We start from the raw sequence: 23,361 nt of genomic DNA on the forward strand, positions 1-23,361 counted from the left end.
GCTATTTCCTGGAAAATTGAAATCAAGATGGTCTGGGCCATTCATAGTCAAAAGAGTTTTCCCATACGGAACGATAGAATTGATAAATTCAAATGGGATTGAATTTAAAGTTAATGGTCACAGAGTTAAACATTACATACATGGTCCGATGGAAGTCGACAACGAAGTTAATCACAATTTCGACACCACAGCTAACTAAGTGTGGGGAGAATCAAGTCTTTAAAGGATAATATGTATTTCTGTTAGAGTTAGATTGTCTGTTTTCGTGTAGTTCTCGAAAATGGAACCCGAATGGTCTTTCCCTAGCAGACCCTAAAGAACTAGTCTTCTCCCCCCATTCTGAATTTTTATTTTTTTTAGGTTTTTACGAAATGAAGACTGCCTGTGAACTAAACCATGGTCTAATGCTACACGCTTTGATTACTAAACGTAATAATGACATACTCCCGAGTGAAATAGTATCAGTAATCAGAGAAAGAATGGACGGAGTTAGAAAAGAATCCAGATGCGAAGATAATAAGTTACAATTTGGTAAAGGAAAATCAAAATCCGCAGCAAAAAGAAGAGCACGACACCTAGAAAGATGTCACAAATGCGGAAAATGGTCACATGGAGGTAAATGTTCAAATAATCAAACCTATTCAAATACCGAATTTGTTACTTTATGCAGAGACGGACCGTTCATATGTTTAGAAGAAAAGACACTGAATGCTCGAGGTTACGCTTATGTAGCAATGGAAAACCAATTAAACCGACTATCTTATGAATGGAATAGATCATATAACTAAGAAATCTATTTCACAGGTATGTCTGTACAGTTTTTATTTTTATTTTTATTTTTAACCTTTTGATAATAAACGCTAATTTGTTCGCTAAAAAGTATTAAATTGGTATTGAATAAAATTAGGTTTGGCGACCGAAATTATTGATATCATTCAAAAATTTATTACATCACTGCGAAATTTAACGTTTATTCTTAAGGTATAAATATCTTTAATCAATCAACCCAAAATATTTCAAAAATTCGTCATGAGTTAAATTAGGTCTTGGAACCGAAATTACTTTACCGAAAAGAGGGGCGCATATTTTTGATAATATTTGATTGATTAAAGTGGGATAAAAAGACAAAAAGATTTTTAATTTTATTTTTACCATATTTTTAAAATTGATATATAAATCTTAAATTAATATTATAAACTTTGTAAAAACAATATATTTAAAATTGTAAATATTTGAAAAATTAATATAAGTTTGATATGAATTTATAAATTTATAAATTAAGTTTGGTGTGAATTTTTAATATAAATTTTGAATTTTATATTTAAATTGTGTGAATTTAAAAACAAAAATTTACTTTATCTCATTAAGTTAAAAATATGATTTTTAAAATTCGTCGTAAGTTGAAGACTAGGTCTTTGAACCGAAATTGCTTTACCCGAGGGAGGGACGAGAACTTTTATTATCATTATTTTTAATTTTATTGATTTAAAGTATGCCAAAAAAATTAAAAAATCCAAAAATCTAAGTTTTTAAAACAATTGCTTGAAATTGACAAATTTTAAAATTTTGTCGAAGGACGGACTAGGGCATCGTCCCGAAACGACCTCGTCTTAAAAAGAAACAAAATTTTTAAAATTTTATTAAATTTTATGTTTTAAAAGTTTAAGGTTTTAAAAAAAAAAAAAAAAAAAATACCTGGAATTGGCCCCCATGCGACTCGCATGGGGGAAAGGCTTAAATCATACGACTCGCATGGTTAATAAAATCTGGCCAGGTACAAGTTTCCAGTCGATCTGTTCTATCTCACATTACACACACACACATGCGCGAACCATCTCCAAAACCCTCTCAAAAATTCATCATTTTTCACCAAATTTCTTGCAAAACTTCACAACAATCATGCCTAGATTCAGTAGTCTCAACCCCTTCAGGCACATGGTAAAGATTTCACCCCTAATCTCTTTAAATTCGAATTTTTGTGTTCTTGAGCTAGAAATTTTATATTTTGATTTTGTTAAATTTAGGTGTAATTAGAGCTAAATTGTTGTTATATTATGCATGTATATCCTAGATTGAAGCTATTTAACATGAATTGAAGCTAAAAACTTCAAATTTTTAAGAATCTAGGGTTTGTGTTCTTGAGCAATTTGGGGCTTTTTGATATAAACAGGTTATGGCCGATTTTTGTCATGAATTGTTGCTAAATTAAGTAGTGTAACATGTTTAGGTAGTTAATTGATCCAAACTTTGAGCCTAAACATGTTTTTGAGAATTAAAGTAGACTTTTTAAGTCTAAAAATTCATGAACTTGGTTAATTTGATATAAAGGCCATTTGAAACTTGTTTAATTGCTAGTAGTGATTAGTTTGGCATATAATTTGAGATGAATGTTTAAAAACTTGATGAACATTTTCATATGTACTTATTTGAAAAAATGTAGAATTGACAAAAATATGAAAATGAACACTAGTTTGATATGAATGCCATGTAACAAGTGTTTAATTGCTATAATGATTATTGTTGACATGTTTAAGAGTTTAAATGTGATAAAACATTGTATACATTTTCGTATGTAAAAGTGTAGAATTGTTATTGTTAAGAAAATGTGTATAAAATGTGTTATGAATTGAACATGTCATCATAATTGTTTCAGTTTGTTATTTTGCTAACACTAATGCATATTTGGATGCAAAATTTTTGTGTTTAATGTGTTTTGCAGAGATTTACAAATACGGACGGTGCATCATCGTCCAGGCAACCAGAGCCCGAACCGGAAATGTTTCATGAACAAGAACAACATATGCAACAAGAAGAATAAGAACATGAGGAGCAACATATTCCATATCACGATCAAGATCAATTATTCATAACTCAGTTTCGTCAATTCCCTCCACATCAAATGATTATGCACCCAGACATTAATGAAGCTCAGTTACACCCAAATCTGAGATTTGATCGAGGCTGGATAGAGTATCCAGATTATAAAAAGAACATGCACGTTCTCTACTTTAAGGGAATTGAAATGCCAAAGGCAATTGACTGGGTACCTTTGGAAACAGTTGACCTTGCCGAACCGATTCGGGAATTATTGGTGCAAAGGTATGGTAATTCTCAGTTTAACGATTGGATGCGCCTATTTTCCATTCGTAGAACCATATATAGGGAATGGTGTATAGAATTACTTAGTACTATTAAGTTAAATAGTAATGTTAGGAGGATAGATGATAGAAGCTTTATTAGATTTCTGTTAGGTGGACGCATGTACAGAATGTCCATGATAGATTTAGCCAGGGCCTTATAGATTTACACCCCTGCTGAACTTTTGAGCCCCGACTGTAATAGCCTGATTGCCCAAGGAGAAAGGATAGATAGGGAATTTGATATTAACGCCGTCTGGAGGCGTATGTTGTAACATCTCGTGTTTTTCCGTTAAATTTAATTTTAACACCGTCTTTTTTTTTAAAAAACATAATCTTTCGTATTTAAATTAATAGTTTCCGTGAGTAACGTTCATTATATTCCCGCTATTTAATTTTGACATCACCCGTTTACTCGAGCGTTTTAAAAATATTCGATCGGTTAAATCCCGCACCCGCTTTGAAACTCGAGGGACCGGAGTTGCCAAATGGGCAAACTAGTTGACTAGGTCAACTAGTCAACCCATTTTTCCACCATTTCCATCATCCCTCCATCTCTCTCTTTCTTTCTTTTTTTCTCTCAAGAACACAAACATAATTCATCATCTAAATTCGGATCGGGAAGCAAACTTCAAAACAAATTACATATTCGTGATCCTCTCATCATCCTCTTCGATTTGGTACCAATTTCATCCATTTTGGGTAACATTTCTAAAACACTAAATTTCTCTAAATTCGTTTTATATACTTGAAATTGTGTTAGTTAGTGTCTATGGCTCGTGTGTAACATGAATATATGTTTGGTTTGCTCGATTTGTTGTTTTTGGAGTAACTAGCATGAACTTGAAATGGGTGTGCTTAATCCTTGATTTTGGATGAGTTAATGTTGTTAGATTGTTAAAGTGCATGTTTTAATTGTGTTACTAGTATCATTAGCCACATTTGGATGTGTAGGTTGATTAAGAAAACTTCAAAAACCCGATTAATGATTTTGTGATGTTTGACTAGGGTTTGATAGTTCTTGACATGAACTTTTGATGCTTGAATGCCATGGAATGTTAATTGTTAGTGATTAGTTGTAATGTATGCTTAATTACCTTCGAAACGGCATATCGTATGTGTAAATTGGATTCCCGAATCATAAAATACGTTTTACGAACTTGAAACTTTGAAAATAAACATTTCTTGATCAATTGACGAGTTTTCGGTTATTGTAAATGATGTTTCTGATTAATGATATGTGGTTAGTTGTATTCCTTGTCGAAATAGCTTTCCGATGATATAAAATACATGTTCTAATTGTTTGCGGATCATAAAATGTGATTGTTTGTGTTTTGGTTCGTGCATACTTTGAAAACTGACCAGAATTCTCTGGCTAGGTAGTGGCGCGGCGCGCCCCATCCTCGCGCGGCGCGCGGATTGGCCTGGCCAGATTCTGCTCACTTTGGCGCATTTCACGCGAAATGTTTGACTAGCTATCGACCTCCGATTCACATGAAACTTGTTCTAATATGCTTATATATGAATAAAAACCTCAGAAAAATAGTTCGGGACCGAACCCGAACGTGTTGACTTTTTCGTTGACTTTGACCAAGTTTGACTTTTAGTCAAACTTAACCAAACTTTTATACAATCATTCTAACATGCTTTTATACTTGTTTCTTGTATGAAACTTGACAACGTGATTCACATGCTATACTAAATTGAGTCGTAACGAGCCATAGGACTAATTGAACACATTTCACCCGACCTTGTGTCGTAACCGGTTAATTGATATAACTTATTTGTTTAGGTCAAGGCTAAGCAACTATCATGCATACGTTTACTTGTTGAAGTACATTTATACTCGTGCACTCGAGGTGAGATCATAGTCCCACTTTTTACTCTTTTGAACTTACTTTTGGGATGAGAAAACATAAACGATTCTTTTGAACTAAGTGAACACAAGAACGGGAAAACAAACATTCTACATCCGAGTTTAGAACGAAAATCCTCAATCCGATTATCATTAGTTACATCAGATGGTGTAAGCGAGAACTTATGTTATATGGCCATATGGGTTTGACAAACCCTCATTCAAACGGTTCGCTACCGTTTACGAATGAAATATATTTTCGGGAACAGTGTTGTTCTAGCACTAATTGATGGGGTATTCAACGGACGGAACGTTAAGCTTTGATAATTGGGTGCTCGTGAATATTAACTTTTAGAATGTACTACTATTATTTCAACTTTGCAAATCTTGTGGTTCGACTTACTTTACTTTTACTCACTTACTCAAACCTATGATTTCACCAACGTTTTTGCGTTGACAGATTCTTCTATGTTTTCTCAGGTTTTCACATGGCTATTTGATACATGCTTCCGCACTCTTTGATTACTTGATTGGAGTCTACCATGCATGCATACGCTAGGGATAGCATTTTTGGATTCAAACTTTTGTCTACTTACTTACGCTATTTATAGCAACTGTGGTTTCAAACTAATTATGTCGCAAGTTATTCATTCATACTTTATAACTTTGTAAACTTAAACTTATTGTCGATCCGTTTGTTAAACTAAACTTTGTACCTTTCAAATGAACGCGACATAATTTTGGTCAAACGAGTCTCATATAGGGACTACGACCACGCAACGGGACCTAAGTTAACGACGCCGTCGATAACGGTTTTGGTCGGGTCGTTACATATGTCCCACTTTAATGAATTTCACGCCAGTGGAAATCATACATACTTAGATATAGATAGAGCTGAACTCCGGGTGATTCATAGATTCTTAGCAAACACAATTACACAAAGGGGTAAGAATAAGGAGAAATTGACCGTAAACGATTTGTTCTACCTCAAGTGTATTAGAGACCCGAGGAGTTTTGTTAACATTCCCTATTGTGTTGGTTATTATCTCGCTAATGTAGTTTCGGGGATGAAATCGGGGAGTATTATAGGTGGTGGTATTTTCATTACTCTCATTGGAGAGTATTTAGGTGTGGATAAGCACCAAGGGGGTCCAATGAACGAAATAGAGGACGAAGGTGAAACTATAAGTTCAAACCTTTATCACGGTGCAAGGGTATTATTGATGAGACGTGGTCGGGTATATCGATACGAGGGACCTCAGCGACAGGTAGAAAGAGGTTCGGATGACGAAATGGAAGAGGCGAACAACATTATAGGAGTTGTTCGGGAGACTGCTCTTGATTTAGGCGTTCGTATGGAGGATGAATACATGACGAACTATGATAGGCATATGCAGTACGAGGCATGGCAACTTCGGAATGACTACGAGCATTCCCGGCAACGAGAGCATGGCCGATGGGATTATCATCAGCGCCAAATTATAAGCCAGTTGCAGCCTGGCGAGATGTATTATCCGACCCGACCCGCATACTATCCCGCACATCAGCCAGAAATGAGACCACCCTATGATTTATATGATTATGACGCAGCATACCAGTTCACCTATCATCAGCCATGGAACCCGGACGCGAACATGAATTGGGATCCATATCCTAATTTTCCTCATAACCCACCTCCTGATCAGTAGAGATAAGTTGGTAATTTATATTTTTATTATTTTAAACACTTAACATTTTAATTACATTTATGTAATGTTTGATATTTCTATTATTATTGTGTACTAATATTTTTCTTATAATTTGAAAGTGGGATGCCAAAGTTCCATTTCAAATTGCATTTTTCTTATATTTGTATTGTATGTATTTTATGTTATGCACAAAACAGGATAAAACAACGCGTTTTCAAAGACTGGCATTAAGTTCAGCAAAAGCAAGTAATTTTGACGACAATGATGCAAAATATATGTGAAATAACAACAAGACGGAATGAACAAATGACGTGCACCATTTATCATTCAAACAATCAAACGACAATATGTTTGAAAATTTGGTAAAATTTAATCATTTTTCTGCGCTAATCACCCTCAATAATTTAAATTATTTCTGATTTCTTGCAAATGAGGGCATTGCAAGATCTTAAGTGTGGGAAGGGGTTAAATTCTTTCGGATTTTAAAAAAATTTTTTATTTAAACACTTGGTTACCATTAAAAATGCTAGTAACGCAGTAGTTGTATTAGAATCTAGTGCTCTCCGATAACAAGGAACAGCCCTAGTCTTATATACTGACTACCCACTTCTAGTAAATTTTTCAAAATTTTTAACAAAATGGATTCAAAATCATGTTTATATATATTTAGGAACGATTAAAACTAGGTCATTGAGCCGAAATTATCGTTACCGCGGAAAGGACATAAATTGAGAAACAACCAAAACGTTAGAATTCATTTAATAAAAATGGAATAGAAGAGAAAAAGGCAAAGAAAAATATAAATAAAAGCCAAGTGTGGGAAAAGTTTACCAAGTTATTCAAAATATCACATATTTTTGTACAAATTTTTGAAAATACTTTTGCTTTGAACAATAATCAACTGTTTTATCCAATGAAACTATCGAAGAAAGATGGATCTACACGATGAATCAATTCCATCATTAAAAGGAAGTAAAGTCTTCCGAAAAAGACACGCGCTTCTTGATTTAGGACAAGAAGTTGTCGTCCAGACCAGCTGTAGGTTGACGAAAAATCTAGAAAAGTCATCACTAAAATCAGCAGGAAATCCACGGACCTCAGCATTAAACAGGGTCGCCAAGTGGTCAGATTTATCCTAACCATGAGAAGGATTTATCTCGTACAATGGGGGGGCACCGTGCAAATTAGCTTGATAAAACTAATGAATCAGATCCCCAGAAAGGATAATCTCCTTTAAAGATCAAAAATCAGCTTTTAAGCCTGATATTACTCAATCCTTGAGATTGACCTTAAAGATTGAGAATTCAAACTCATGGAATTCGATGATATCTAAACTCGAGCTTGAACGAGAAAATATTTTGATAAAAATTACAAAACAATTTGTTTTCTGAAAACCCATTTTCAATGCGTTCATTACCATTGAACGTAAAATCCTAGGAATTCACCTGGAATTCATTAGGTCACCTGAACCAAATCAGGTGTCAACCGTAAGAACGGTGGTTGCATAGCATGGTCGGAGACAGGACCTTGTGCCAGACCGAAAAATCATAGGATGATCTTTACTATTGCTCCTACCAAGGATAGTTCTAGCATCCGACACATTAAAAGACCATAATCATCTGCATGTCACGGGACATTGCCTTAACAGTTTCTTGTTCATCGCTTTCCTTTACAACCGGACGGTAGTTTACCGAAAGTTAATATACGGAACAAGTAAACTGGATGTGTGCTTTCCGATACAGGGATAGCAGTGGATTACACAAACCTAAAAGTTTTAGCCAAAATATTGATCCACAAATATATTTTGCAACACCAAAGAATGGATTAAATCAGAAAACTTGTCTAGGATAAAATCTAGCTTGAATTTTCAAAAGATCAAATGTTTTCATAAAGATCCAATTTCCTTAAGGATCTACATTTTTATAAGTCATGTGGGACTGTAAACCGCCTTTCAAATGTGCACTTTGCTTTGGAAACCGAAAGTAAATCGGCTATTTGATTGCCAGTGTCGTTGACCTAAACCCGAGGCAACCATAAAAAGACACACCCACCTTTAACCACATCGTTACTATCATTGTTTATACCGCCGTATTGAAGTCACTAATGTACAAAGTGTGAAGAATAAAGAAGTGACTCAAGTGTTTCAAGACTATATTGCTTGAGGACAAGCAACGCTTAAGTGTGGGAATATTGATAATGCCAAAAATGAACACATATTTTATAGCATTATTCCCCAAGAAAGACAAGATTTTAGTTGGTATTGTTCGATTTACAAGCGATATTCGTTTAAATTTTAAAAAGAGAAGATAAAAGGCAGATTCGACAAATTGAAGACAAAAAGGTCCAAAGAGCTAAAAAGTACAAGATACAATTAAAAAGGTTCAAAATATTGATGAGGAACGTCTCAAAATGACAAGAGTACAAGTTACAAGACGCAAAGTACGCGATTTAAAATAACACGCGAGGACGTCCGAAAATCCGGAACCGGGGCCTGAGCCTAGAAGAAACGCCCGACGCAACGGACCAAAAATATCTACTCAACTATGCATATAAATATAATATAATATATAAATAATTATTAAAATTATTTATATATTTATATTATTTATTTATTATGTCGGCAAGCAATCAGACAAAAGATCATGAGCTGGAATCTCTTGCCATGCGACTCGCATGGCTGGAAGGGGAAACTCATGCGAGTCGCATGACCCCCTTTTCCAGGCCACATTCTATTTAAAGCGACTTCTGGCATCCGTTTTCTACACACCATAATATCTATCTCCCTCTATCTCAAACATATGATATAAATAAATATTTATAATTTTAATTTTAATTAATAATAATAATAAGGTTATGTTAAGGATTGTTTTAAGGGTGTAAGTCGAAATTCTGTCCGTGTAACGCTACGCTATTTTTAATCATTGTAAGTTATGTTCAACCTTTTTATATTAATGTCTCGTAGCTAAGTTATTATTATGCTTATTTAAAACAAAGTAATCATGATGTTGGGCTAATTACTAAAATTGGGTAATTGGGCTTTGTACCATAATTAGGGTTTGGATAAAAGAACGACACTTGTGGAAATTAGACAATGGGCTATTAATGGGCTTTATATTTGTTTAACTAAATGAAAGTTTGTTAATGTTAATATAAAGATTTACAATTGGGCGTCCCTATAAATTACCATATACACTCGATCGGACACGATGGGCGGGGTATTTATATGTACGAATAATCGTTCATTTAACCGGACACGGGAATGGATTAATAGCCACTAGAATAATTAAAACAGGGGTGAAATTACATTCAAGGGTAATTGGTGTAATTGTTAACAAAGTAGTAAAACCTTGGTTTACACGCAGTCGATAACCTGGTGTATTCATTAAACAAAGTATTAAAACCTTGTTACAATTCGAATCCCCAATTAGTTGGAATATTTAACTTCGGGTATAAGAATAATTTGATGAGGACACTCGCACTTTATATTTATGACTGATGGACTGTTATGGACAAAAACCAGACGGACATATTAAATAATCCAGGACAAAGGACAATTAACCCATGGGCATAAAACTAAAATCAACACGTCAAACATCATGATTACGGAAGTTTAAATAAGCATAATTCTTTTATTTCATATTTAATTTCCTTTATTTTATATTTAATTACACTTCTAATTATCGCACTTTTATTTATTGTTATTTAATCGCACTTTTAATTATCGTACTTTTTAATTATCGCAATTTTATTTTATCGCACTTTTATTATTCGCAATTTCATTATCGTTATTTACTTTACGCTTTAATTTAAGTCTTGTATTTATTTTATATTTTACATTAGGTTTTAACTGCAACTAAAGTCTTAAAATCGACAAACCGGTCATTAAACGGTAAAAACCCCCCTTTATAATAATAATATTACATATATATATATTTGTATTTTTATAAAAGTAAACTAATATAGCGTTGAGCTTTGTTTAAAGATTTCCCTGTGGAACGAACCGGACTTACTAAAAACTACACTACTGTACGATTAGGTACACTGCCTATAAGTGTTGTAGCAAGGTTTAAGTATATCCATTCTATAAATAAATAAATATCTTGTGTAAAATTGTATCGTATTTAATAGTTTTTCCTAGTAAAATATAAAGCTATTTTATATACACCTCGCATAACACCAGAATTCGATGGAACCGAGGGTCCAATCGGATTAAAACGGTGGACTGAAAAGGTTGAATCGTTGTTTGCCATAAGTAAATGTACTGAAGAAGACAAAGTAAAGTACGCTACGCATACCTTCACAGGTAATGCGTTAACATGGTGGAACACCTATCTCGAGCAGGTGGGACAAGATGTTGCTTACGCATTATCGTGGTCAGCATTTAAGCACTTGATGAACGAGCAGTACCGTCCCAGAAACGAGGTCAATAAGCTCAAGGTAGAGCTTAGAGGGTTACAAACACAAGGATCTGATATTACCACGTACGAACAACGATTCACAGAGTTGTGCCTATTGTGTCCGGGAGCATTCGAAGATGAAGAAGAGAAGATCGACGCGTTTGTAAAAGGGTTACCAGAAAGGATTCAAAAAGATGTAAGTTCACATGAGCCCGCCTCCATACAAAAGGCAAGTCGAATGGCTCATAAACTCATAAATTAGATTGAGGGAAGAATTAAAGAGCAGGTGGTCGAAGAAGCCAACACGAAACAAGTCAAGAGGAAGTGGGAAGAAAACAGTGACAAGAGTCACCAACAAAACAACAGTAACTATCGCTTCAACAACCAACACAGCAATCACAACTACAATCGCCCCATTTTTCGCAAAAACAAACGCAACAACAACTATCCCAACAACAACAACAACCAAAATAATCGTCCTAACAACAATAACAATTGCAACAACAACCAAATCAATAACAACAATGGCAACAACAATCAAAACAATAAATGTCTAAGGTGTGGAGGGTATCATCCAGATAAGTTCTGTGTAGTAATGTGTACCAAGTGTAACAGAACCGGACATAGTGTAACGAAGTGTGATGTCTATGGACCAAAGGCATATAAAAATAACAGAACAAATAATTCCATTATTTGTTACGGATGCGGAAAGCCGGGCCATTTCAGCAAAGCATGCCCTAATCAAGGGAATAATAATGGGCAAGGGCGTGGATGGGTCTTCCACATTAATTAAGCAGAATCGCAGGAAGACCCAGAGCTTGTTACGGGTACGTTTCTTATTGACGATAAATCTGCTTATGTTTTATTTGATTCAGGTGCGGATAGAAGCAATATGAGTAGAGATTTTTGTGCCAAATTAAATTGTCCAATAATGCCTTTGGATAATAAATTTTTACTTAAATTAGCAAACGGTAAACTAATTACAGCAGATAAAGTATGTTGGGATAGAGAAATTAAATTGGTTGACGAAACATTTAAGATTGACTTAATACCAGTCGAGTTAGGGAGTTTTGACGTAATAATTGGCATGGACTGGTTGAAAAAGGTGAGAGCAGAGGTCATTTGTTACAAAAATGTGATTCGCATTATGCGCGAAAAAGGAAAACCTTTAATGGTGTACGGAGAAAAGAACAACGCGAAGTTAAATCTTATTAGTAGTTTAAAGGCGCAAAAACTAACAAGAAAAGGTTGCTATGTCATTCTAGCACACATTGAAGAAGTCAAACCTGAAGAAAAGAACATCACTGATGTTCCCGTCGTAAAAGAATTTCCCGATGTATTTCCGAAAGAATTACCGGGACTACCTCCACACCGATCTGTTGAATTTCAAATAGATCTCGTACCAGGAGCTGCACCAATAGCTCGTGCTTCATACAGACTCTCACCTAGCGAAATGAAGGAATTACAAAGTCAACTACAAGAACTGTTAGAACGTAGTTTCGTTCGACCAAGCACATCACCGTGGGGAGCTCCTGTTTTGTTTGTCAAAAAGAAGGATGGTACATTCAGAGTGTGTATCGACTACCGAGAGTTGAACAAACTTACCATCAAGAACCGTTATCCACTACCGAGAATCGATGACTTATTTGATCAACTACAAGGCTCGTCGATTTATTCGAAGACCGATTTACGTTCCGGGTATCATCAAATGCGGGTGAAGGAGGATGATATTCCAAAGACTGCTTTCAGAACGCGTTACGGTCATTACGAGATTATGGTTATGCCGTTTGGATTGACTAACTCACCAGCTGTGTTCATGGACCTCATGAACCGAGTGTGTGGGCCATGTATTGACAAATTTGTCATTGTTTTCATCGATGACATACTCATTTACTCAAAGAATGATCAAGAGCACGAAGAACATTTGAGAAAAGTGCTAAAATTATTGAGGAAGGAACAACTGTACGCAAAATTTTCAAAGTGTGCATTTTAGTTGGAAGAAGTTCAATTCCTCGGTCACATAGTGAACAAAGAAGGTATTCAAGTAGATCCGGCAAAGATTGAAATCGTTGAAAAGTGGGAAACCCCGAAAACTCCGAAGCATATACGCCAATTTTTAGGACTGGCTGGTTACTACAGAAGGTTCATCCAAGATTTTTCCAAAATAGCAAAACCCTTGACTGCATTAACGCATAAAGGGAAGAAATTTGAATGGAAGGATGAGCAGGAGAAAGCGTTTCAATTGTTGAAGAAAAAGTTAACTACGACACCTATATTGTCATTGCCTGAAGGGAACGATGATTTTGTGATATATTGTGACGCCTCAAAGCAAGACCTCGGTTGTGTATTAATGCAACGAATGAAGGTAATTGCTTATGCGTCTAGACAATTGAAGATTCACGAGCAGAATTATATGACACCCGATTTGGAATTGGGCGCTATTGTTTTTGCATTAAAGACTTGGAGGCACTACTTATATGGGGTCAAAAGTATCATATATACCAATCACAAAAGTCTCCAACAAATATTTGATCAGAAACAACTGAACATGAGGCAACGTAGGTGGATTGAATTGTTGAATGATTACGACTTTGAGATTCTACCCGGGGAAGGCGAATGTGGTAGCAGATGCTTTGAGTAGAAAGGACAGAGAACCTATACTGGTAAAAGCTATGAATATAATTATTCGTACTAACCTGACTACTCAAATAAAGGAGGCGCAACAGGGAGTTTTAAAAGAAGGAAAATTGAAGAATGAAATACCCAAAGGATCGGAGAAATATCTTAATATTCGGGAAGACGGAACTAGATATAGGGCTGAAAGAATTTGGGTACCAAAGTTTGGAAATGTGAGAGAAATGGTACTTAAGGAAGCCCATAAAACCAGATATTCAATACATCTCGGAGCGGGAAAGATGTACAAAGATCTCAAGAAACACTTTTGGTGGCCGGGTATGAAAGTCGATATTGCTAGATATGTAGGAGAATGTTTGACGTGTTCTAAGGTCAAAGCTGAACATCAGAAACCATTAGGTCTACTTCAACAACCTGAAATCCCGGAATAGAAATGGGAAAACATTACCATGGATTTTATTACTAAATTGCCAAAGACTGCAAGTGATTATGATACTATTTGGGTAATAGTCGATCGTCTCACCAAATCAGCCCACTTTCGGCCAATGAAAGAAGATGACAAAATGGAGAAGTTGGCGCGATTATACTTGAAGGAAGTTGTCTCCAGACATGGAATACCAATCTCAATTATCTCTAATAGGGATGGCAGATTTGTTTCAAGGTTTTTGCAGACATTACAACAAATATTGGGAACTCGTCTAGACATGAGTACTGCCTATCATCCACAAACTGATGGGCAGAGTGAAAGGACGATACAGACCCTCGAAGACATGCTACTAGCATGTGTTATTGATTTTGGAAACAGTTGGGATCGACATCTACCATTAGCAGAGTTTTCCTACAACAACAGTTACCATTCGAGTATTGAGATGGCACCGTTTGAGGCACTATATGGTAGAAAGTGCAGGTCTCTGATTTGTTGGAATGAAGTTGGGGATAGACAAATTACAGGTCCAGAGATAATTCAAAAACTATCGAGAAGATCATCCAAATTCAACAACGGTTGAAAACTGCCCAAAGTCGACAAAAGAACTACGTGGACATTAAAAGAAAGGATATAGAATTTGAAATTGGAGAGATGGTCATGCTTAAGGTTTCACCTTGGAAATGTGTTGTTCGATTTGGTAAACGGGGGAAACTAAATCCAAGGTACATTGGACCATTCAAGATAATAGACCGTGTCGGGCCAGTAGCTTACCGACTTGACTTACCTCAACAACTCACCGGGGTACATAATACTTTTCATGTATCGAATCTGAAGAAATGTTTTGCTAAAGAAGATCTCACTATTCGGTTAGACAAAATCCAAATCAACGAAAAACTTCAATTCATCGAAAAACCCGTTGAAATAATGGATCGTGAGGTTAAAAGACTTAAGCAAAATAAAATACCAATCGTTAAGGTTCGATGGAATGCTCGTAGAGGACCCGAGTTCACCTAGGAGCGTGAAGATCAAATGAAGCTGAAATACCCGCACCTATTTCCAGAAGATGCGTCAACACCTCCAACTGCTTAAAAATTTTGGGACGAAATTTATTTAACGGGTAGGTACTGTAGTGACCCGAATTTTTCCATGTTTATATATATTAAATGAAGTTGATATTTACATGATTAAATGTTTCTAATATGCTAAGCAATCAAACTTGTTAAGACTTGATTAATTGAAATAGATTTCATGTAGACAATTGACCACCCAAGTTGACCGGCGATTCACGAACGTTAAAACTTGTAAAAACTATATGATGATATATATATGGATATGTATATAGCTAACATGATATTATGAAAAATAAGTATCTTACTAGGTATATTAACAATGAGTTATATACATAAAATGAGACTATTGAATTATGAAACTCGAAACGATATATATAACAATTATCGTTATAGCAATGCCTTACTCAATACATATGTATCATATTAAGATATATTCATTGTTGGTGATTTGTGTCACCAATATGATTTAAGTGTAGTGGGATTAATTTGTTAACCAAAATAACCTTGATAAATATCGAACAAGTTTGGAAAAGTGTGGAGTGCACACTTGTTTGAACTTATCTTGATTATGACGGGGGTTCGGGGGCAGCGCCCCTGATAGCGGGGTCCAAGGGGTGGCAACCCCTGGCGGGGTCCAAGGGGCAGAGCCCCTGGCTGGAATCGAGCTGCCAGGTCAGCTCGGAGATTTTTTTGTTTGGGTTAATATCGCTTTATTAAAAATGTGTTAAAATTTGATTTAAAGCTTTCAACAATATTAAATGAGATCGTTAACTTAAAGCTCTCAAAAACAACACTTACATGTAACGACTAACGATGACTTAACGACTCAGTTAAAATGAATATACATGTAGTGTATTAAGATGTATTAGTACACTTTTGAAAGACTTCAAGACACATATCAAAGTACTTCTACTTAGCAAAAATGCTTACAATTACATTTCCATTCATTTTCATCAACAATTCTACTCGTAGTCATTCAGTATTCGTACCCGTATTATACATAGCTTCTAGACGTACTTACTATGAGTATATACCAATAGGAATAGCATGGGATTCCACTCTTGATTATGTCATGCATGACTAATCAAATTTAACTTCTACCATGAACTATTCAACTAACTAGAGCTCCTTTTAACCCCACTCACCACTCATCATTCACCACTCACCAATCAATCCATTTCACTTCCAATTCTCTTTCTAATTCTCTCTAAACACACACACACTCTTAGGAATGAAATTTCTAGTAAACTAATCATCATCTTCATCAAAATTTACTTCAAGAATCAAGCTATAATCATCATAGGAAGAACACTTCAAGAACACTTCGAAAATCCTTTCAAGTTTGCTAGTTTACTTTCAATCTTGCAAATCCATTCCAAGTAATCATCTAAGATCAAGAAACCTTTGTTAATTATAGTAGGTTATCTTTCTTATTCAAGTTAATATTCATATCCAACCTTTGATTCGATTTCTATAACTATAAACTATCTTAATGCGAGTGATAATCTTACTTGAACTTGTTTTCGTGTCATGATTCTACTTCAAGAACTTTCAAGCCATCCAAGAATCCTTTGAAGCTAGATCAATTTTTGTCACTTCCAGTAGGTTTACCTACTAAACTTGAGGTAGTAATGATGTTCTTAACATCATCCGATTCATATATATATATAACTATTTTATTCAAAGATTATAACATGTAATCACTAGAACATAGTTTAGTTAACTCTAAACTTGTTCGCAAACAAAGTTAATACTTCTAACTTAATTTTTAAAATCAACTAAACACATGTTCTATATCTATATGATATGCTAACTTAATGATTTAAAACCTGGAAACACGAAGAACATCGTAAAACCGGGTATACGCCGTCGTAGTAAAATCGGGGCCTGTTTTGGTTTGGATAATTAAAAACTATGATAAACTTTGATTTAAAAGCTATTCTTCTGAGAAAATGATTTTTATTATGAACATGAATCTATATCCAAAAATCATGGTTAAACTCAAAGTGGAAGTATGTTTTCCAAAATGGTCACCTAGACGTCGTTCTTTCGACTGAAATGACTACCTTTACAAAAATGACTTGTAACCTGTATTTCTGACTATAAACTTATACTTTTTCTATTTTGATTCATAAACTTAATTTCAATATGAAACCATAGCAACTTGAATCACTCAAAACAGATTTAAAACGAAGAAGTTATGGGTAAAACAAGAATGGATAATTTTGCTTGTGTAGCTACGTGAAATTTGTAACAAATCTATATAAATCATAACTTAACCAATTTATATTATATTATACATGTATTCTAACATATATTATGTAATCTTGGGATACCATAGACACGTATACAATGTTTTGACATATCATATCGACCCATCTATATATATTATTTGGAACAACCATAGACACTCTATATGCAGTAATGTTTGAGTTAGCTATACAGGGTTGAGGTTGATTCCAAAATAATATATATACTTTGAGTTGTGATCGAGTCTGAGACTTGTAGACACTGGGTCGTGGATTGATTTGAGATAATATATATATTAATTTATTTCTGTACATCTAACTGTGGACAACTAGTTGTAGGTTACTAACGAGGACTGCTGACTTAATAAACTTAAACCATTAAAACGTAATAAAAATATTGTGAATGTATTTTGATCATACTTTGATATATATGTACATATTTGTTATAGGTTCGTGAATCGACCCGTGGCCAAGTCTTATTTTCCAACGAAGTGAAAATCTGTGAAAGTGACTTATAGTCTCATTTTTACTATCTAATATTTTTGGGATGAGAATACATGCAGTTTTGAAAATGATTTACAAAATAGACACAAGTATTGAAACTACATTCTATGTTGAATCGTAATACCGGATATCGCCCTTGTTGAAGGTAGCCTAAGAATTGGTGTTTATTATAATTGTCACCAATTGATGTGAATCCTAAAGATAGATCTATGGGCTTTGACACGCCCCAGTCAGAGAATTTGAACTGGTTTAGTACTTCGATATTTATATATGGGGATATTCTAGATGCATTTGTTAATGTCGATTACCAGGTGTTCAACCATATGAATGATTTTTATGCAGATTGCATGCTATTGAAAGATGAAATCTTGTGGTCTATTATTACAATTTTATATATAGGTTAAACCTATAACTCACCAACATTTTTGTTGACGTTTAAAGCATGTTTATTCTCAGGTGATTATTAAGAGCTTCCGCTGTTGCATGCTAATTTATAAACAAGAGTTGGAGTCAGCATGCTTGTATAATATTGTTTAAAAACTGCATTCGAAGACATATATATTGCTGTGTAATATTATTGTAAACCATTATGTAATGGTCGTGTGAAAACACTATATTTTAGATTATCATTATTTGATAATCATCGTAATATTTTAAAGGTTATGGTTTGTTTTAAAAATCGAATGCAGTCTTTGAAAAACGTCTCATATAGAGGTCAAAACTTCGCAACGAAATCAATTAATATGGAACGTTTATAATCGATATGAACTGGACATTTCACATATCAAGAAAATATATTCTTGATAGTTCTATTATCAGTAATTCTGGTAATTTACCAAATCAAATCGTGATATTACGCTTAGAACAGTAGGTCCATTTGAAACTTCATACCTACAAATTCTGGACCATTACTCGCTTTACTTAGAGTCGAGAAGAGAATAAAAAGGCAAAGAGCTCCGAAATATAAGGAAAAATATAAAGCCTGATAACAACACATAAATTATAAACTGTGTATATCAATACGTATTGCAACGTAAATACACGGGAGAATTAAAAACATTATAACCCCAAGGGAATAGTAGAAGAAAACAAATTCCTCTGGTGGTAAATGAAAAAGAAGAATGACTGTATATATGGTCAATATAATAACAAGGATCAGAACTGGATTAAGCATTTCCTTAATCTTTGGAAGTATGAAGTGAGGAAGAAAGTATAGAAGTGGCGAAGATAATGAAATGGAAGAAGATAATTTATAGCAAAATTTCAAACACAGCAATCGAGACAATTCACCGCATTTAATCAAAGAAATCCTAAAATTCCGTAAATACCGGAGAATCAAATCTTATAGATTACAAAGATTTCCTTTAATCCCTTGAATTCCAGAAATCAATCGTGACTACGTCAAAAGTTAAGGCGAACATTTAATTTTCTCATTCACTCTTTTACGATAGCTTCGTTTATACTCTTCCTATAATCGAATCGTTTTATCCATATTATTCAATAGTGATAAAACTTTATTTTTCAGCTTATATTCATCATTAAAATATTCTTGTTGTAAACAATGAAGATCTCTATCAAATTTCATGACTGTGATTTTCACGAACTCCTCTCTACTTTGTCTGCCCTAATATTGTGGCATAAACGCTCAAGGTTTTAAATGAGCTCAATATTATTCATAACACATTTTATGTATCCAATTTACTAAAATGACTTGTATAACATCATCATTTTGAATGATCTTCACATTAATAATAAAATGCACTTCATCGAAGAACCTGTAGAATTTATGGTTCGTATGATTTAAACTCTTGAAACAAAACAATATTCTATCCATTGGATTTCACGCAAGGCCCCGAGAATACCTGGGAACGTGAAGACCAAATAAAACATAAATATCCTCGTCTATGTACGAACAACGCCGATTGATGGCAACGACTAAATTTCGGGACGAAATTTCTTTTAACGGGTAGGTACTATAACAACCCGAAAATTTCTGACTAAATTTAAACCTAACTTTGACTAATTCCGACGATTCACGAACCATTATTCATAAATAATTATGCATTAGTATCAATTCATTATATTAATATTATTATTAATATCATTTTTTTTATATATCACTTTCATCATTATTATTAACATTAATAATAATGTTAACATCAGATTTAATAAAGACAGTTTGTTGTATTAATAGTAAAATTATTATAATTATTATCATTTTTCTTAATATTAATATTATTTTGATATTTAGTAATATTATTATTATCTATTATTTATTATTATTATTATTACTATTATTAATATCATTAACAAAACTTATATTATTATCATTATTATTATTAAGAGTATTATCATTACTAATATTATTATCATTAGTAGTATCATTATTATTATTATTATTATTATTTACATTATTATTATTATTATCAATATAACTATTATTATTATTTGTATTATTATTAATTATTAATATTAAATAAAAAAATATGCAGATAATAAAATTAGGTAATCCACTTTTTAATGTTTTAAATTTTTTCTTTTGATCTGCTTTTATTTTTTTATTAAGAACATGATCTTCACAACAATATAAAACTCAATCAAATCCAGATATCAGTCGAATTCCAGCTTCAATACAAACAAAAGCAGTTGAACATCTCTATCGAATTTTTTTTTTATATTTTTGATCTCTGCCTATTCAATGTTGAGTCATTCACCATTAAATAATTGATCATCTCAGCTTAAACAAATCATTCATCATCATATTTAACTATACCATACATCTATTTAACATCAATGGATTGAATGAAGAACAAAAAAAAAACAGCTCGTAAACTCTGTTATTGGGTCATTTTCAAAAACTTCGATTTCGAATCAAATTCCAAAATCTGTTAATGCAGTCTTGTTAGGAATCCTCTAAACGATCTTTCTCCAAAATTTGAAGTTCCAATTCGTTGTATCGATCACAAATTTGCTAGTCAAATATAAGTTTTCAAAAAGTCAAACGATTGTTCATCATCAAATTCGAGTTCGATTTTAAGTTTCTGATCCAACTGATGATTGAGAAAGTTTCTATGAGTGATTTAAAACGTATTTCATTTAGACATCAAGGTCTCAAACGTTCTCAAAATCGAAATCAAGTTTTTATATTTTTTTTTAAACCGTCGAACAGCAGGCTTCATATATCTATTTGTTTTATTTTTTTCTGTTTAATCAACTCAACAACAATCGATTCCTTCTGTTTTAATACAAGTCATAAAGTAAACTATGTAATTAGCTGTTATGAATTAATCCCTGATCGATTTAATTTGTGAAGAAGATGAAGAAAAGGAAACAGAAAATAAATGGGTTAAATATATTAGGATGCGTTATAAATCAGAAAAACTGATATGGAGTGATGGTTAAGGGTTGTATGTGTTAACGGGATGTCTCGGGTTCGAGCCCGGTCATAGGCATTTCTTTTTGGGAAAACATTTAAAGGTAGTTTTCATCTTTATTATTATTATTATTATTATTATTATTATTATTATTATTATTATTATTATTATTATTATTATTATTATTATTATTATTATTATATTTATTATTGTTATAATCATTATTATAATTATTGTTACTAGTATTATTATTATTAAAAGTATCATTATAAATATTAGTGTTATCATTATAATTATTGGTATTATCATTATTATTATTATTATTAGTATTATCATTAAATATTGTTATTATTATTATTATTATAGTTATTATTATTATTATTATTATTATTATTATTATTATTATTATTATTATTAGTATCAAGTATTATTATCACAAATTATTATTTTCATTATCATTTTATTGTTAAAATGGGTATTTTTATTATTATTAAGAACTATTATTATTATCATTTTCATTAAAAACTACTATCATTATAATAATAATTATTATTGTTATTATTTTGACTACTATATCATTATTATTATTATTACTATTATAAACATATACTATTATAAGAACTTTAATTTTTACTATTATTATTATTTTTACATTATTATGATTATTATCATTTTTACTACTAGTATTATTATTATTACAAAATAATACAACTCTTTATTCATTAACATTATTAATAATATTGTATCAAATAAATACTTATATGTGGAATATATATATATATATATATATATATATATATATATATATATATATATATATATATATATATATATATATATATATATAGAAATATAACAACTAATATATATATATATATATATATATATATATATATATATATATATATATATATATATATATATATATATATATATATATATATATATTGTGACAACCAGGAAATTTCCAACCAAATTTAAACTTTAATCTTTATATGTTTCCGACACGATAAGCAATATTTGTTAAGTTAAATTGCAAGAATTTTAAACTATGTTCATACATTCATTCAACCTCGACCAAGTTCCAACGATTCACGAACCATTAAATGAATATGATTATATATGTATATGTGTATATATATTATAACTTGAAACGTAAACAAAATATTAGATTAAATACTTTATATGATTGTATTTGTTTCAAAATGTTTATCAATGGAATTAGAAGATAAGATCAAATGATTGAATTATCAGATATATTGAATTATGATTACAAGTCTCTGTTGAAAGGCCCACGTTGATTTGAGAAATCTTTCCATTTTAATAATATTTGGAAAATGGTAAAGTGATTTATAAATAAGAATAAATTGTCAATCATTGAGAACTAGACAAAGGATAGTGGAAGATTGAATCTCATAAAGACTCGATTGATCTATTTAGTTTCAAACGTACAAAAACGTTTTCAGTTTAAAAAGAACTTTATTATTAAAACGTATATAACTTTTATAAATATCTAGAACCACTTTTGATAACTCATTACTTAACTAGTATGATAAAGATAACGATATTTATATTTTATTTTATTAAATATATATAACGATTTAAATTAATATTATATATATTTATACGCGTATTATACGTACATATTTTTATACTTTTAATATACTTAAACTTTACCTTTACTTTATTTTTACTTTACTTTAACTTTAATAATTCAAATTAATTATTCATACTTTAATAATTCACTTTAATAATTCATACTTTAATAATTCACTTTAATAATTCACTTTAATAATTCATACTTTAATAATTCACTTTAATAATTCATACTTTAATAATTTACTTTAATAATTCAAAAATCTATTATAAATAGAATTCAATAGGTTTCATTATTTCATAGAAACTTGAAAATATTTTTCTCTAAACTCTCTCAATCGATTTACATATATATATTTACTCCGTATTATTTCAAGATATTATTAGTATACATAAAATATTACGACGGAGTGCTGTCCGAGTGATTTCG

Source organism: Rutidosis leptorrhynchoides, chromosome 10, assembly GCF_046630445.1.
Source record: "Rutidosis leptorrhynchoides isolate AG116_Rl617_1_P2 chromosome 10, CSIRO_AGI_Rlap_v1, whole genome shotgun sequence".
Lineage (NCBI taxonomy): Eukaryota > Viridiplantae > Streptophyta > Magnoliopsida > Asterales > Asteraceae > Rutidosis > Rutidosis leptorrhynchoides.